The sequence below is a fragment of the Eriocheir sinensis genome, unplaced genomic scaffold (genome assembly GCF_024679095.1).
Source record: "Eriocheir sinensis breed Jianghai 21 unplaced genomic scaffold, ASM2467909v1 Scaffold513, whole genome shotgun sequence".
In the NCBI taxonomy this organism is placed as follows: domain Eukaryota; kingdom Metazoa; phylum Arthropoda; class Malacostraca; order Decapoda; family Varunidae; genus Eriocheir; species Eriocheir sinensis.
The window spans coordinates 123,425-139,354 of record NW_026111847.1 but is presented as its reverse complement, the minus strand read 5'-3'; the positions used below and the strand labels follow the sequence as shown (position 1 = coordinate 139,354).

At 42.3% G+C, this 15,930-nt stretch overlaps 1 pseudogene; it reads left to right on the top strand.

The window, feature by feature from the left end:
• Positions 1-2,012: 2,012 nt before the first annotated feature.
• LOC126992889 (organic cation transporter protein-like) overlaps positions 2,013-15,930 on the top strand; it is a 29,061-nt pseudogene continuing 15,143 nt past the window's right edge.

The window sequence follows — 15,930 nt, the reverse complement described above, 5'->3', positions numbered from 1 at the left end:
CGCTGTGATAAGCTGAATAAGTTAAGTTCTTTGTACGGTTTGTTTCGCAGTCTAGGGATCATTTTAGTATCTCGACGCTGCACCCTCTCGAGTTTATCTATATATTTTCTGTAATAGGGAGACCAAAACTGAACGCAATACTCAAATTGTGGGCTAACTAACGAATTGTACAGTCAATACTACTTTTTCTGATTTGTGTTCAAATGTACGACCAATAAATCCGATCAGTTTGTTGGCAGTTTTTACTACTTCTGTGCAATGTTGACTCGGTTTAAGATCGTTCGAAATTATTACTCCAAGATTTTTTTTTTGTTGGCTTGAGAGAGTTGCACTCCGTTAATTTGATGATTTCGATATGCATAACCTTGCACTTTTCAATACTGAAATTCATTTGCCATGTTCGTGCCCAACTACTTAAACGTTCGAGATCAGCTTGGAAGGAGGAGGAGGAGGAGGAGGAGGAGGAGGAGGAGGAGGAGGAGGAGAAAACGCCTGTTGTCATACTGGAGGTCTGTCCGCTTTAGTGAGTGCATATGTTAGCCAAGCTTTTTGCAGAACAAACCGAGTCACTCGCTGCACGTACGCACGAAAATGTTGAATTAAACTTTTTCGCGACGATGTAATGGTCAGTACGGTTTTTAAGTTAGCTAATTATTTTAGTACAAACTACTTTTGCAATAAGATTATTCCTGTAGCGGAGGAGCCGGCTCAAAACAACAAAAACGGCCGGTATTTATACTGTATCGTTTCTCTTTGAGCGGTAGACGATTCTCTATAGTAATCAGGTCAAACTGGAGCTGAAATTACTATCAATGATCGATATTATTACCTTCCTCAGGTATTTGAAGGCCTGGATGAATTCCCTCCGTAGAGTCTGAGTAATTCAATGATCTTTTCGTTTTAAGGGATGGGAACTGAACTGCGTATTCCAGGTGGTATTACCCGCGAGTCACACAAGTACTGCAGAGCTCCCAGCGACATCAAAGTCCCTCGCGATGAACCCGACCGTGGTTTGGCAGGAGCGGTGAGTAGTGGGTATTTTTTTTCTCTGCACTCTTTTTGTTGCCCTTGAATCGTCTTCTTTGCTGTAAAAAAAAGTCAGACTTACATTTCAGGTCACTGTTGATCATGATTCCAAAGTCTAATTCCTCATTTATAACCTGCAGGGATCTCCAGTGCATGTTGTGTGTGTGGTTACCGTTTCTGAAGGCAAGCTCTATGGGATTAGATTTTTTCAAGGTAAATATACGTCTGCCAATTCTCAGACAAGTGAATATTCCGGCTAAGATCATTTTGTATAATCTCGCAATAGGCCGCAGCGAGGGACTTTCCTACTGACAGAAATATCCATTGTAAGTCTGTTATAACAACTAGAGCCCTGTGGGAGAGATCACATCCAATAATTTTGGGTGTAAGGGCGGAAGCTTCCCTCATCAGCTTCGATATCTGGAGCTGAGGTGAACGATTGTTTCAGTCCTTGTAGCTGTACCTCTCTCACAATGATTTCCATAGACAGTACAAAGGGAGGGCGGTTACGACAGCAAGACACGCAATGGCAGTGTATGTGTCTTGCTGTCATAACCGATGGTAAATGAACCGCGAGAGACCGTGCTTTGAAGTCGGCGCGGTGCTCGAAGGGCCAATAATGGCGCCCAGCAGCCTTATACACAGGCCCGCCTATGTCGGGACTCTATCAAGGGACTCTAGGGCTTATCAAAATAAATAAACAAAGTACACATAAAATAAGGTAAATTTGTATGAAAAAATATATGCAAAATACACATAAAAGGTAGATATGTATGAAAAAAAAAAATAATATATATATATATATATATATATATATATATATATATATATATATATATATATATATATATATATATATATATATATATATATATATATATATAAAAATTGTATGAAAATAAATATACAAAATACACATTAAATTAAGAAAATCATCAGTGAGCCCTTTACACAACAGAAAACGGGTAACCTTGACCGTGACGTGGGCGAGGCTGGCGGAGGCAAGGTGGCTGCAGAGGAAACATCAAAACCCGCACGTTGGCAGACCTGGCAGACACGAACCAACTGGCAACTCAACTCAGTCAGTGTTCCCGGGGCCACAGTGAAGGGTTTACGTCTCTCCCCTTTCTCCACCCATCTCCACACCGGCCAGGGAGACGAGGAGGCAGCGAGGTGAGCGAGGCAGTGACCCAATGAGATGGGTGTAGTGTGTGAGGTTAGGGCGAGAGAGGACCTAAGGAAAAGGATGGTGATGCTGAGGTGAAGCTTTGGGACTTATGTTAAAGGGGAGACTCACGTGAGGAAGGTTTGTTTACTGTGTGTGCGTGTGTGTGTGTGTGTGTGTGTGTAGGAGAGGTGCTGAGGAAAGGAAGGTACTGGGGCAGGCACACAAAGCTGGTATCGATTTAACAGAGGAACATAAGAGTGCAAGAGTGTGCGTGTGCGTGTGTGTGTGTGTGTGTGTGTGTGTGTGTGTGTGTGTGTGTGTGTGTGTGTGTGTGTGTAAGAATATGAGGTGTTTTCTCAGCATTTTATATTGCCTGTCTTCGAGAAAGTGAGTGAGAGTGTGTGAGAAAGGTGAATGACTGGTTGAGTGCGTAAGAATATCAAACGTTTCCATCTATATCTTATCATGAGTGTCCTAAAGATAAAGTGAGTGAGTGAGTGAGGGAGGGAGAAATGTCAGTGAATGAGTGAGTGTGTGGAAGAGGTGCGTGACTGATTGAATGCCTGAGTGTCAAACGAATATGAAACGTTTCTATCTATATCTCATTATGATCGTCCTGCAGAGTGAGTGAGTGATAAAGGTGAGTAAATGAGTTTGTGAGTGGAATAGCTGCGCCAACCTTGAGGACGTCGCGAGTTACTGCTAAACGCTGATAGATTCTACTTGAGGCCACCGTGCAGCGCCTCCATGCATACATGAGCCAGGGTCCAATGCATGATTCACCTGGGCTGCTACACGTGATCTGGCGGCAACACGTGAGCTCCCTGACGCTTGGGGGCTAAGGGCCAAATTTTTAAACATTACAGAGCCCAGGCACACATATTTGACAGGGCTTTCGGAGGAGTTTGGGGTATTTTCAGAGGTAGTTATATCTATTACAAGTCTTTAGTGGGATTTTGGGGCATTTTCAGGGGTAGTTATATCTCTGACAAAGCTTTCGTGGGAGTTTGGGGCATTTCCAGGGGTAGTTACACACATTTGACAAGGCTTTCGTGGGAGTCTGGGGCATTTCCAGGGGTAGTTATATCAATGACAAGGCTTTCGTGGGAGTCTGGGGCATTTCCAGGGGTAGTTATATCTATTACAAGGCTTTAGTGGGAGTTTGGGGTATTTCCAGGGGTGGTTACACACATTTGACAAGGCTTTCGTGGGAGTTTGGGGCATTTCCAGGGGTAGTTATATCTATGACAAGGCTTTCGTGGGAGTTTGGGGCATTTCCAGGGGTAGTAGCACACATTTGACAAGGCCTTCGTCGGAGTTTGGGGCATTTCCAGGGATAGCTTTATGACCCTGATGGTAGTTTGACCGTTCTTCTATACCATGAACCTAAAAAATAAACGCTCATTCGAACCCAATTGATCCTCTCTTTGACCTTTGGAAATAATTAAGTTGAGAGGAGGAAACGTCTGAGAATATCGACCATAACGACCTGACACACGACCAATGCCCGACGTGAAGACTAACTCGGTCTTGGTGTGTGGCGTCTTTTTTGTGAAGGGTACAGTAAGAAGCGGACGTGGGTTAGTGGAGAAGGTACAGGAGTGGAGAAAAGGAAGGACACTTTTCATTCATTAAGCATCAAGCGCCACAAGCAGCATGAGCACCAAGCGTTCTTTTATAGAAGGAGGGGCAACACGTGTCCTGTACAGGCGAGGTAGTATAGGCGCTGCATAGCATGAGGCGAACGAGGCCTGACATGCATACACCAAGGCGAGGAGTGACCGAAGCGGCGTCTGAGGTTCTCTGTGAGTATAACTGACGGAACTAACAGGCCGCCGGAGGAAGAGGTACTAATGGAAGCACTTATCACACCACTGCCGTCTCATTGTCTCCTCCTGCTTAAGCCTCTGGGCCTGAAATGTGTGATTTTCAAGACTGGACCTTCAAAGTCGGTATGCTCAGACGCTTCTGCCTCTCACATCAACTATCTGCAAAGGCCGAAAAGGAGATCAGTCGCTTTCTAATGAGCGTTTTTGTAGGTTCAAGGCACAGAAGAATGATCACACCGCCAGAAGGGTCATAAAACCACCTCTTGAAATGCCCCAAAACTCCTACGAAAGCCTTGTCAAATGTGTGTGCCCGGGCTCCGAAACGATTAAGAATATGGCTCTAAGATACCTTCCATACTTGTACAGTATGTGACCTTCCTTCGACACTGTACAAGACCTAAGAATGTGGCTGTCCCGCCGACATTAAGTTTTTCAATGTAGAATCAAGGTAAAGAATCGCCTTTATGCACTAACGGAGATGGTGGACCTTCACCCTTACACACACACACACACACACACACACACCTACCACTTGTAAATGCCAAAAATACCTTCATGATCACATGACCCCCCCCCCCCCCCCACGCCCTACACACACACACACACACACACACACACCACTTGTAAATGCCAAAAATACCTTCATTATCACATGACCCCCCCCCCACGCCCTACACACACACACACACACACACACACACACACACACACACCAAACACCCTTCCCCACTTCCCCCATTACTCATCACATAAATCTCATTGTACTTTGTATATTTTCAGCCTTATGGCTGCCAACAAGTGAATAAACCATTTATTATTATTATTATTATTATTATTATTATTATTACACACACACACACACACACACACACACACACACACACACCACAACCCTTTACCGCGGTATGACGCAACACTTTTTTCTCCGCGTTCGTGGGCAGCCGGGTGGCCTCTCCTTGCCCTCCTGCCCTTGAACCCTGTCATGCCCTGGCCACCGCCCATTCATCCGTTCTGTTAAAAAAAAAAAAAAAAAAAAAAAAAAATAAAACACGAACGTAATTATCACTCCAGTATTATGCAACGTGTCGAAACTCACTGGCTGAAAAACGCTATACTCGTAATTAGAACATTATCAAGTATTGCATAACCTGCATTTCAACGAAAGAAAAAATATCATAAGATGCGTTACAACACCTTCAGTGACAGTGATACAATATTGACGACATCAATGCGTGCGCTGCAGAGATTCTTAACTGTTCCATAAGTCAAACACTTCAATCCCTTATCACACACCCTCGTATACTTCAACACTGTATGGTAACATTGAGAATCGAGTCTTATCTCTTACATAACCCGATGGCCGCACCTCCTTCCAAGGGTCTCGTGACGCAGCAAGTACGCTCTGTCTGTTTATTTTTTCTCTATCTCATTTTCCTTCTTTGTTCTTCGCTTGATTGTGTCACATGGCAACCCTTCAGTGGCTCAAGGCCATGTTCAAAAACTTTTCGGCGCTCAAGGACACATTTGACAAGGCTTTCGTAGGAGATGTTGTGTGGTATATCCGTGGGTAGCTTTATGATCCTGGTAGTAGTATGAGAAAGCTTCTGTACCATGAACAGGAAAATAACTACATGAGAACTCGATCAATTTGCTGTGAGAGCCAAAAGCGTCTGGGAATACGGGTCTTGGCCTCCTTCGATAAAGGGTCTAGAGCTGCCTTTGTTTTATTTAAAGGTATATTAAGAAGATGAAGAGGGTTAGTAGGGAAGGAATATCGGCAGGGGAGGGATGGGGATGAGTGCAAAGTCGCAGCCTTTCTCTGCCTTACCCTCCCACCTCTCACTCGTCTCCCTCCAGTGCACTTATCCACACAATCACAAGGTCTAAAGAATTGATGATGCCTGACACAGTTCTCTCACCGCAAGACTCCACAAGCCCTTACCACTTACTTATTACGAATTATCTGTGACGCGACTTCCCTTTCTGTCCTGATGTATACAGAAAAAAAAAAATCTTCCATAGCGACGTTTGTGGCAGACATCGCCCTTGTTATGTACTTGGCTGCAGTATGAAGAACTTTTTATATCAGTTAATAGGGCGAAGAAATAAAAAAAAAGGGCTATTAATTTTAGGATACAAAGTAAAGGTGGAAATCTACCACTCTTTTGAAATGTATTGTGTTTCTTTTGCAACAAAGGAGGCACAACAAAGAGAAAGAATCAGTCCGCAATAGCACTGCTCTCACAAATTAAACATGATTTGAAACAAGAAATGTCAGATTCAGTAACTTGATCCTCCCCAGCTGAAAGCATTAAAGCCATAAGAAAAAGACTTTGCCCATGAAAGGGATGAAAAATGAGGATACGGATTAACTCTTGCATTAGGTATTTCAACAGAGTAAGGGTGAGCTAGACTCTAGAGTGTAGAGCCTTGTAGAGTGAGGCCGCGAGGGGGTGAAGGCATGCACTTATCAAGTCCAAAAGAGCAGTTAGCATTAAAGTATCGATGATAGGAATGAAAGCAACACTGTAGTGGATATATTGTGATCTTTAACGAATATAACTTTTGCTAAATAACAGAAAAAAGTATCATCAACACTTGACATTAAAGCAGAAAATGCCGATTTTAGTACACTTTAATGCAAGATGGCGCCACTTTAAACATCTGCCTGCACTAGAACGGGCGGGGGCCGACCATCAGGTTCCTACTAAGAAAACCTACCGGCGCTATAAATTGAAAGTAAAAAAAAAAGCTAAAATATGATATGAGAATATATATATATATATATATATATATATATATATATATATATATATATATATATATATATATATATATATATATATATATTTTTTTTTTTTTTACATGTGGCCTATAGCGCCGGTAGGCTTTTTCATAGATGCCTGATGGTTGGCCCGAGCCTGTCATGGCGCAGGTAATTGTTTATAGTGGCGCCATTATTATTGGCTCATGCTGCCCCTGTAACGGTGTAAGGCTTGGTTGCGGGGAGCTGTGGGCGTGAGGAAAACACTTGCTGTCTTAGAAGAAATGTATTCTTAACCTAAGATACAGCGTAGCGTTGGTGAGAGAGCCGAGACAATAGGTGTGTGTCGGTCGAACTCTCTGGGAGGAGTGACGAATTACAGATTGGAAAATAATGAAGTTACAATTGGTCACGTATGTCAAGGTGACCTCTAAGCTTGATGAAATGATTTGTATACATACTGAGACAGTAAACACTTACAGATGACATTCCTACAAGGTGGCGTGATCTATCTGTCGTGGGTTTTTTCCATTGATATTTGCATGCCTAATTCGTGGCGATATTAAATAATAATAATAATAATAATAATAATAATAATAATAATAATAATAATAATAATAATAATAATAATAATAATAATAATAATACACTGATGTACTACAATTACTATAACACCCCCCGGAGCTCAATCTTGATTTCACTTGCACAGTTTCTTCTAGAGTCCGGGTTGATAGGTGGTCTTCAGGACAGCATGTGGGTAGTCTTAGGCCACTCGGCGGTGATTGAAAAATCCCAGGTGGCTAGCGGCGGATTCGAACCCGCATCATGGACAACGTGCCGAATGCGAAGGCCGGCACGCTAATCACTCAGCCACCGCCTCCTGAATATCTTTTACCCATTAACTTATTGTTTGAATCTTCCGAAACAACTTTCGCGTTTGGGATCATTCATACTTATGCACGTTTGATCTATTTTTTTTTCTTCCCTTTAATTTACCCTCTTTACTTTGCTGTTAATGTCTTATTTTTCATCGAGGGTACTCTGGGTTTATATCAATGAGTTTTATGTTAAGGGGGTATGCGACCCTTGGGGGGGAGGGGCAAAATATAGCTTTTTGCAAATCTGGGTTAAAAACGTTCTTATACCATCTAGAAATAATCCTTGAGCAATGTTTTCCTCGTAGCGCAAATCTTAAATGTTTGGCGCGGGTTTAAATGGACCGAGTTAAAGGTTAAATTTTGTCTCTTTTTTTAATCGCAGAAAATCTAAAATCAATCAGATTTACGTGAAAAGTTCAGGGAATGTTGATTGTACAAGTAGCTAGGGACCTGTGTTTAGATATTGTTGATAGGGTAAAGGAGATAGGAGTATTAAGAGGAAAAAGTGACAAAAAAACACGATTTTAAGCGATGTTCGGCGAACATAATAAAAGAAATACCATTATGCCTTTCTATATGGGAAACTTTCAGAATATTTTCCATAGGGCTCTAGGCATACCTAAAGACTATTCACAGCCAAAAAATGAAAGTGATTGGCTATGTATTAATGGTGCTGTGTAATTTTAAGTGTCGCTACACGTATACGCACATGTATACGTATGAGAATACATATAAGTATACATACATTGTTCTGGCTCGTACAAAATGTAGGCAACATAGATACCTACTTAGTTTCATCGTAACACCCGATAGTTTAGCTAGTTGACCTCTGGTGTCCCGTACCCCCCTAAGCTTCTCTTGATGCCCTTTCATGGATGTCAATAATAATAACGATGATAGGACAACGTTGAGGTGGTCAGAGACACGCCAGTCCTCGTCGACAGACCGTCTTGGTCGGCTAGATTTCGATCGCCGATAAAGTCGGTCTGTCGGCACCCTGCTACGGGCCGCCTTTGGCTAAGGCCCGTGCTCCCTCTTCGGACAAAGGCCCGTTCCTCTAGTGATACTAGGGGTAAATCTTTTAACAACAACAACAACGTTGAGGTGAGTAACCTTCCGTACTGTGAACGTGGAGGCTGCAGGGCTGGCGAGGCTGCGAATATATTGACTGAATTAAGGCAAGGCGGTGTTCCCTACTGTGCTTGCGTGTTTGTCCTAGTCTCTAAACAAGACCTTAAAACCTCTCCACCTCTCCTCCTCTTCTTCTCCTCCTCCCTACGCTCGTATATTTCGTGCGGTGATTACCGAGAATCCTTTCAACGATCTTTGTCATGCAACTTTCTCTCCTTTCTGTTCTTCCTTCACCTCCTCTTACGTCTTGTCCTCTTCCTCATTCGTCACTCTGTTCTGCGAGTCAATTCTAAACTAATATTATGGTCCTTTGTGTGTTGTCGGTGTATCTGGTGTGTGTGTGTGTGTGTGTGTGTGTGTGTGTGTGTGTGTGTGTGTTTCTGGCTAACCCTATATATTTCAGCAGCGGACAAACTGTTTTCATAAATATTCCTAAACAGATCGTTTGGATCAGTGTGATATTTCAGCACTTTTAATTAACATCCGGACCCTGGTGCCAAGCACTAACTTATACCACGACTGCTATATGTGTTATGTAGAGGAAGTTTATGACTGATATTAAAAGCTGTCAGGTCCATCATATCTAAGGTGTTATACGAATCGGACGGAGGTGTGAGATTCTCGTCTGGCTTCCCTCCACCAACGTCCTGGAACAGCCCCCCAGGCCACTCCTTCCTACCCCAATGTCTCGGTATCCCTCCTCATTCCCTCTTCCTGCTCCTCACATCCCTTCCCCAACCGAGGGTATTTTGAGGCGAGGTGTGTTTCTCATGACTACTTGAGGCGCACCAGAATCATTGCACAGTTATCAGCATTGAAATACGTCTTACCTCACTTGGAATTGTACCGCTATGTAGTTAATAATCACTTATCTATAACATACCCTCACCTTGTTCCTATTCATATAATACGGTGATGGGAGGAGAAATGGGAGGGACGAAGGAAGTGATAGGGGCCGAGGGCTAGGGGAGGAGGAGGATAGCCAAGGCGAGAGAAGGGAGGAGAAATGGTTGGCATGTGGTTAAAGGGCCGTTTTTTTTTTTTTTTTAGAGGCACACTTTCATTCAGAATGCATCAACACTGACTCATCAGGTTTGTGTTTAACACGCTACAATCATCCTCCACCAACACATATAGTATTATTGGTATGTGCCACCAATTAGGTCGGATGTTAATTGTAGTGTGCTGCAAATATCCTTCAATGATCCAACGATTCGTCCTGGGAATATTGTGAAAAGAACAGCATTTTGTCCTACTGAAATGTAGCAAGCAGCTTCTCAGCCTTCCTACCTACAGATCTGTCTACCTATGTATGTCACCTTCTCTCTCTCTCTCTCTCTCTCTCTCTCTCTCTCTCTCTCTCTCTCTCTCTCTCTCTCTCTCTCTCTCTCTCTCTCTCTCTCTCAATTCATATATGTAAAAAGCTGAATCAATAGACCTCTTCTATTTACAAGGATCCGTTTTAGATCACTGATCTGGCTGAAGAACCCGTGTTCTATTTACCACTGAGAACTGGATTCTCATGATCTGGGTGATCCGGATCCTCATCTGCCTGATCCAGAGGCCGAGGTGGGTTGTGGCAGACGACACCCGTGTCCAGCTCTCACGCGGTTACACTCAGCGTCTCCTCCGACTTTATTTCGAGCATACAACCCAAGAGCGCCTCCCATAATGAGTGAAGAGCGTATAATAAGACGATGTTGCAGAAATGGTTCTGAAGGCAGTAAAGCTGTAAAACAGAAGTATATATTGCACAATGGAATTGTGGGAGATATATACAGGTCACCGACGTAAAGCAGAAGTGCTCATTATCGTCGATCTATGGGTACTGCTAGGACCTCACACACCACACACCCCATCCCCTTTGCTCAAGGGGGGACAGTAACCACTTCTAGTCAACGGAAAGAATCCGGCCTGAGCGGGGCTCGAACCGTCGCCTGCTTGGCGCGGAGCTCCAACCAGTTGAGCTACCGGAGCGGTGTGTGTGTGTGTGTGTGTGTGTGTGTGTGTGTGTGTGTGTGTGTGTGTGCTTTGCTTTGATCTGTCGCTCTGCGTTCTATTTACCCAGAGCAAGGCAAGTATAGATAAGGTATCGTCATACGGACGGGAGGAAATCACTCGTTGGCAACTCTTAGCCTAGCCACGCTTGGCCACGCCCCTTCCTCGTTGTCTCCGTGGCAAGCGCATTGCACACTGCATTATAAGTAAAAATATGGAGCTGTAATGATAAGAACATCGATTCTTCATATGAAATTTATTATTTACATGGCATCACATACCTAAACAAACGATTTAATCCAATATACAACACACGCACACAGAGAAACACATTATGTTGGTGTAGGGTGCGACCTCAACAACATTAGACGACTGCCCAGTCCAAGGGGTCTTTAATATATATCAGTACCGGTAAGGTACACATACAGTATAGACACTGTGCCAGAGTAGCGTTACCGGGCACTGGGCACTTTACTACTAGTACAAAGAAACACAGCAAGAGTAATATGTTTGAGCGATTAAGATCCCCGTGGTACAGTTTCCAATATCGAAGTATTAATTGACATCTGGAACAGCTTGAGTGAAGAGGTGATTGTTGAGGTTCAAAATGTGAACAAATTTAAAGAGAAAGTGAACAAATATAGATATGGAGACAGGACATAATGAGCTCTGTTTGGACCCTATATAAAACATAACTATAATAGTAGGTTTATACACATACCCACACACAGTATAAAAGTCAAGGACAGAACTATATAGATTATCAAGTATAGCAAAACAAACTTAAACAATAATTTCGATGAGCCACCTATCGAATTTGTTCTTTTTTTTTTAACGCCATTTGCTCTCTTTTTGTAATAACTAAAATATTTCTAAATTTTTCATATTGAATAGCCTACTAATTCCGTGATAAAAATTAAGGCAGCTATGCCATGCATAACAATAACAGTAATGATGACAATGATATTGATTATCATAATTATAGCTATAATATAATGACAATAATAACGATGATAATAATAACAATAATGATAGTAGGCTAATATTAACAATAATAGCAATGCAACCTTCAAAATATCACTTACCTTATCGCTTTCTCCTTTAATATGATCATGATATGAATGAGGCTACTTAACAAAACCATCAACAGATAATATTACAACATTATAACAATCAAGATATATCCAAACATATGACCTCAATTTTTTTTGTATGAAATTATGTACTCCGCCATGGTGTATTAATTTCAATATTATCAATACTCACTCTATGTGTTCTTCATATGAAATGCAGTTCCTGGTGGTGTTATCCAGTCTTGGCAAGTTCAGCGTTGGGCAGGACTGTGATGTTATGGAGAGCTTTAACTTTTCATTTGTTAGGTGGAAATTGAAAAACTGAACCCTCAAGTGCATTGAACAAATATAATGGTACTTCTTCACGTCGCCGTATTTTCGCATGTCCTTTCTTTTGCAGGCCTCTATCCATATTTTTCTAAGTTTTCTGTTCCCTGGAAAGCTTTGAAAGGTTATAAATTTTCTTTTGTTCTCCCATTTCACTGGCCACGAGGCCACAGCACACGAAACCATGCCCCATAATATGAAAATGTAGAAGACACTAGCGATAAAACGTCGCGCTTCGTGGATGGGGCGGGGCACAGTCTTCATACACACACACAGCCATATTCTCAGTGAAGCTCTTCCCTCTTCGTCGAAGCGTCGCTTAGAGAGTGTGTTTCCGTTGAAGGGTATGCCCAGTCCCTAACCTTCGAAACAATCTTTCCGTGTAGTGTTGGTACTACTGTAAATCAAACAAACGTTGAAAACCGAAACCTTAATGCAATTTAGGTACATTTCTATAATGGATTATATAGTGTGACTAATATTTATGTAAACAAAGCTTGATACAGTGACATACATTATATATAGCAGAAATTTTACATTGATGCATTTAATTGGTTGGTACCCATGGCTATGTTTGCTTCGCTTTCATATCATCCCGTTACCTGTGGGCGGAGCTTAAGAGACCTCGTTAGAATAAACTGCTTTTATTTTCTTTATTTTCCTCCTGTTCCATGAGACATCTCTTTCTCCCTTCGTTATTTCTCACTTATAAATATATTTTAACTAGCTTTAGAGCTCCTATCAGTGGGTGGAAAATGGTATCATGTATATTGCTGAGCTTTGCTAAGCTCCACCCACAGGTGACGTCACGAGTTTGTAGATTGGCTGTGGTAAGCCCAGCACGGAGTACCAAATACCACCACATATTCATACAGACTTGTGAAACAAGCGCCCGGAGAAAGCCTGTTTGTCCGTCACTTTAAAATTCATCCCAGCCATCTTAATTCATGCTTATGGTTCGAAGTGACCGCCCTACAAACGCTCAAAAAGATAACTATTGTGAATAGTTGAGACTAAGAGCGGGCCTTCACCTCCTTGTCGTCAAGAGAGGACATTAGTTCATTTTTTGTCCCGCTCGCCGCTTCGCGCGCTGCATCAAAGACCCTCCTCGTCACTGAGAATGCCGTTTGGTCCACGAAGCCTTGTTTCCTCGCGTGAAGGGGGAAAAGATAGTTTGAGAATTCCACCGACAGTCAGCCAGACCAGACAACCCTCTGCCCGCGCATGGGGGGGGGCGGCGGTAGTGACGTCACGCGCGCTGAGACTCCTACTCACCTCACCTGCCCCGCACAATGACACATTCTCATAAATACTTCTGCAGTTCGCTTACAGTATCTTCTAACTATAATTTGACAACTGCATTCCGTTCAGGAGACATTCTTTTATGAAATGTAATCGTTTATAACAGTATTCCTTTAAAAACTTACTCAGGAAATAATTACAAATAAATAGTGTTATAAACATTTTGGAACACAGCTTTCACTGCAACTCACCGAATCGTCTTTATTATTGGTTATTGCTATTTTTTCGCTGAGTATTGAAAGTTCTGCATTCACTGCCGAGTCAAATGGTACAAACAGAAATCGTCTGTCTTGTGTCTGAGGCAAGATATAACGATAAGATAAAGAGATAAAGTTAGAGCCATGCCGCCTTCAGACAATTTGTAAAGAGGCCGCTGATGACTGACTCGCTCTCTGGCTTACTGGGAGGGGAGAGGCTGTATAATGGATGCTCTCGTGGTACATGTTCATGTTTTATTCGTTATATCTTGCCTCAGACACATGACAGACAATTTATGTTTGTACCATTAGACTCGCCAGTTCACCGATAATTGCTTCATAGGATATATAACAAAAAATCCACGTCATATTTAATTTTAATGTAGTAATTTGTAACATAAAAAAACATCCAACGTTCTATGAGAGTGACGATACCTCTCTATACTTGGCTTCACCCAGAGCGAATCCAGATCAGATTCAGATCCGGGCAGTGATCTAGAGCTGATCAGCAGTGTCCTAAACAGAAGACTTCTAATTATCCAACATACACTTTACAACAAACATAAGTGTTATTTTAACCAAGGCAAGTATAGAGAAGGTATCGTCATACAGGCGGGAGGAAATCACTCGTTGGCAACTGGCCCTAACCTATAGCCTTATAACCACCCTTGGCCCCATCCTCGTTGTCTGCCCAAACCAACGACTTCACACACCTCACTCCCACCCTGTTTCCTGACCCCATTATTTTTTACGAAAACCTGAGACCACCATCATCTTCCTGAGAAGATTCTGCATCACACTAGCATAAAATTGTAACAATAATGTAAAATTACACATACGAAAATCCGAGTTAAATGAAGTAGGGAATAAATATTTTCTTGTACTTATTTCCCTTCAACCCCTTAGTACTCAGCTGGTTTTCGTCGCATCACTTTTATAAGCACAGATTCTAGATCTGCATGCTTTTCTGCTTCTGATGGTGTGTGGTACGTCCCGAGGTAAAATTATACAGAGGTCAAATTTCGAACATAAGCCAAGTGAGGTGAGCGGCATCTGTCTCAGGAAGATGATGGTGGTCTGTTTTCTCAAAAATGGTAAAGTGAACTCGTTGGGGTCAGGAAGCAGGTGAGTGAGGAAAGTCATTGGTTTGGGCAGACAACGAGATGAGCAAAAAAACTCAGGAAGGGCGGAGCTTATCGAGACGCCAGCCAATCATCGTCCAGGATGAGATGCCGTGAACATTTCTCTATATATTTTTTATTCACCGACAATTGCTTCATAGGGTATATAACAAAAACTCCACATCTTATTTTATTTTGTTGTAGTAGTTTATAACATAAAAAACATCCGAGAGGTCCTAATAAAAAAGCTCATTTCAAAATTTGGTTCTTCACGTTCTATGAGAGTGACGATACCTCTCTATACTTGCCTTGATTTTAACCTCATTACTATCAGACGATTAAGATAAAGATGAGACGAGTTATCTAACGTCCAAGTCACCCTCACGCATTGAAAGTCAACATAGATTAAGCAAAACTGACCCAGATACCAAGCCCCCTCCTGTAAGGCAATGGGATGTGATTGGCTGGATCTGGAGGCTGGAGTTAAGGTAATGTTACAGTGGAGGGAGGGTAAGGGAGAGGGCGTGGCTTCTGGATCGATTTTTTAGTGTACGAAGAGTTTAAATACTGCCCATCGTCACTGCCAGAGTTATACCAGCTCTTCACCGCCTCCTTCCCATCACACACCTGCACCTGGCTATCATCAACTTCCCCAGGAGCCACAATGCCCTTGCAAGTCACAACACACACACCGGTAACACCTTGCAAGTCACAACACACACACCGGTAATACCTAACGAAGACTTGAACAGAGATTTACATAGATATTCAGACCACACAGGTCCTATAGTCCACACTAGTTGAAATTATATTAGTCAAATACCACCATAACTTTGCATTTCTACTGTAGTGAATATTTAGTTGAAGGATGTGTTGAGAGAGAGAGAGAGAGAGAGAGAGAGAGAGAGAGAGAGAGAGAGAATAATAAGAGGACAACGCAGACGAAGAATCAAGTCACTTCAGGGCACGCTTGTCCGTCAGTCTGTCACCACCACTTCAACTATTACTACTACTACTACTACTACTACTACTACTACTACTACTACTACTACCACCACCACTACTACTACTACTACTTCTGCAGATATCACTTGGAAGAGAAGGCTGAGAAGGACA